Source organism: Penaeus monodon, chromosome 1 (genome assembly GCF_015228065.2).
Source record: "Penaeus monodon isolate SGIC_2016 chromosome 1, NSTDA_Pmon_1, whole genome shotgun sequence".
Classification (NCBI taxonomy): domain Eukaryota; kingdom Metazoa; phylum Arthropoda; class Malacostraca; order Decapoda; family Penaeidae; genus Penaeus; species Penaeus monodon.
The window spans coordinates 48,738,764-48,743,269 of record NC_051386.1 but is presented as its reverse complement, the minus strand read 5'-3'; positions in this window follow the sequence as shown (position 1 = coordinate 48,743,269).

The window sequence follows — 4,506 nt, the reverse complement described above, 5'->3', positions numbered from 1 at the left end:
ATATATATATATATCATATATAATATATATATATATAGACTAATATATATATTCTCATATATATCTATACCTCTATCTTCAATCTTCATCTCTATTCTATATATATTGATATATATTAATATATAATATATATATATCTATCTATATATAAATCATAATTCTACATACTATCTAATCTACTATCTCATATATATATCGATCTATCTACTCTATCTATCTATCCTCATCTCATATCTGTATATAATATCTATATATATATCTATTATATATACCTATATATGTATCTAATAATATATATATATATTGTATATAATATATCTCTGTACTATATATCTATCTATATCATATATCTATAATCTCATATATCTATCTATATCCATACTTATATCTCTAATACTCTAAATATATATATATCTATCTATACCTATATATCTATAAATCTCTATTATATATATATATATATAGTCTAAAATCCCCTATATATCCTATATTACATCATCTCTATCTACTCATATATCTACTCTAGATCATCTATATCTCTATATCTTATCTATCTCTATATCTATCTTCTCTTTGTATATCTATATATTAATATATATATATATATATCTCTATGTTTTCAAAAAAATATAATATATATTATTTATATATCCATATAATATATATATATATATACCTCTATATCTTATATCTCTATATATCTATATCTCATAAATATTCTATAATTATAATCTATATATTATATAATATATATATATCCAAATATATATATATATAATATATATCTATATCTACCTATATATAATATCTACTATCTTATATCCTATATCTCTCTCCTATACTATAATATTCTCATCTATATCTCTCTCCCTATATATGCGATCTCCTATCTCTTATACTATTAATATCTATAATTAATATATATATTCTATATCTATATCTAGATCTCATATATAAATATTATATAGATAATCTCTATATATAATCTCTAATATCTACATCTATATCTCATCTTCTATCTAACAATCTATCTCTCTATTCTCACTATATATATCTAAATATCTATATATAATTAAATTATCTATAGATCAATTATATATATATATCCATATATATCTATATACATATATCTCTCTATATATCTATCTACATATATCTATCTATTCTCTCTCATCGTCTCATATATATATGTATCTTATCTATCTCTCATATATAATATATATTATATAATATATATATATATTATATATCTATAATTAATATATATATCTATATATATATATATAATATATACTATAATATCTCTCTCTCTCTATCTAATATTCTATACATATATATACATCTCTTCATATATCTATATCTATATATATATATATATATATATAACTCATATCTCTTATATATATTCTAATTATACATATATATATATATATCTATAGATATAACTACTATAGATAATATATATTTTGTTTTATATCTATCTATATTATACTTCTCTCTATCCTAATATATATACAATAATATATATAGGATCATATATCTATATATGATATATCATATTCTATCTAGAAATAATATATAATCTATATATATTCTATATATATCTCTATAGTGGCTATCTCTATCTTATATATATATATCTACTATATATATATATATATATATCATATATATCTATACTATATATAATATCTATTATATCTATTAATATATATATATATCTATATATATCTATCATATATCTATATATATCCTATCTCTATTATATATCTCTCTCTCTATCTCATATCTCCTCTCGCTCTTATTCATCCTTCTCTAGTATCTACTATATATATCTAGTATCATATATAATCTATCTTATAATATATATCTCATCTATATATATAATATCATCTATCATCATCTCTCTCTTCTAATATCTATCTATACCTACATATTCATATATATATCTCTATCTATCTTCTATTCTCTCACTCTATCTCACTATATCTATATATATATCGCACTTATAATATATATATATCTATATATATATTACTACTATATATATAATCATATATATAATATAAATATATAATATATATACCTATTATATATCTCTATATATAATCTAGCCTATCCATCTCTCTACCTCTCTTATCTCTAATATATCTAATATCATCTCTCTATACTCTCTCTATCTATATAATTAATATATATATCTATCTCTCTATAATATATATCCTCTAATATATGTATTCTCTCTATATTATCTATCTCTATTATATATATATCACTATATATTAGATATATATATATATATCATATCTATTCTCATATATCTCCTATCTATCTATCTATCTATATATACATATATATATATATATCTATCTATATATAACTATATATATATCTATTACTCTACTCTATCTCTCATCTATATATCTCTATATATCATCTATATCTCTCAATACTCTCTATCGTATCTCTATTATCTTCTCTATATATATATATCTATCCTATATATCTCTAATATAATATATATATATATATATCTCTATATATCTTATACTATTCTATATCTCTCCTCCATCTATCTATATATCTAGCTAATCTCTCTACTTATCTATCTATTCTCTCATCTATATGTGTAATTAATATATATATATCTAAACTACATCTATATATACTTATATATCTATATTACATATTGTCATCTCATATCTATCTATATTCTCTATATATATCTCTCTATATATATCATCTACTATCCTATTATCTATATCTATCTCTATCATATATATCATATATCTCTATCTCTCTAATTCTATACTCTATCATCTCTATATATATATTCATATATATATATCTCTATATATATAGTATACTCTCTCCTATCGTCTCATCTCTCTCTCTCTATCTATCTCTCTACTCTCATATCTATACCTCTATATAATCTATATATATATATATATACTCTATCTACTATATCATATAATACTATAATATATCTTCTGCTATAGATATTCTCTAATATCTCTATCCTCATCTCTTATACTACTATCCTCTCTCTCACGACTCTAGCTACTCGAACTTATAATACTCATATCTATATAATATAGAGATATCTGATATATCTATATCTATATATATCTCTCTATATATATATCACTATTCTATCTATCTCTCTCTCTCTCATCATCTTATCATATCTATCTGTATAATATACATCCTCTCTCATCACTATAGTATATATATATAATCTCCTATATATCTATCTATTACTCTATAATTCTCTCTACTCTCTACATCAACTATATATCTATCTCCATCTCTATCTCTCTATCTCTCTCTCTCTCCTTCTATCTCTATCTCTCATATTATTATATATATATATATACTCTATCCTCTCTATATATCTATCTATATATATATCTATAATTCCTATATCATATTATCTATTATACTATCTCTCTATATAATATCTATCTCTATTACTCTATCTCTCATCTATTCTATAATATATTATCTATCTTATCATATATATCTCTATTATAATATATATATATATCTCTTATCTATCTATAATAATCTATACTATATATCTTTATATATTAATATATATATAGTCTATATATATCTATATCTATCTATCTCTATATCTACTCTCTACCTAACGCATTTACTATATCTATTATATACATAATTATCATATATATATAGAATCATCTATCTCTATATATTCTCTATATATATATATCTATATATATAATATACTATATCTCTATCTCTCATTATATATATATATATATCTATCTCTCTTCTCTTCTCTTAATGCTATCTCTCTATCTCTCTCTATATATCTCTATAATCTATATAATACATCATAATTCATCTCTATATACTATCTATTTCTCTCTATATCCTATCTATCATAATATTCTATATCTACCCTATATATCTCTCTATATAAGAACTCTATCTATATATCTATACTATATATCTATATATCATATCTAAATAATAAATATCTCTACTCTATACTATCTATATATAATTCTATAATATATACTATATTCTCTCTATATCTCATATCTCATCTCTTCTCCTCTCTATATATCCTATTATATATATCTTATCTCTATATAATTCTTATATATCATAATCTATACTATATATCCTATATATCGATATACAATACTCATAATATATATATATCTCTATATATCTAATTTCTATTATATCTATATCTCTAATCTATGATCTCTCTATATCATACATTATCTCTAACATCTCTGTATCTCTCTATATAAAATATACTATATATATAGATATATATCTATAATATATCTATATACAATAGATATATATATATATCTATATATCTATATCTATCTATCTCTCTATACACTATCTTCTCATCTATCTCTCTCTCCTATCTCCTTATCATCTCTCAATATATCTCTATATATATAGTATATACATCTATATATTATAACTATATATATCTATATTATCTCTCTATAT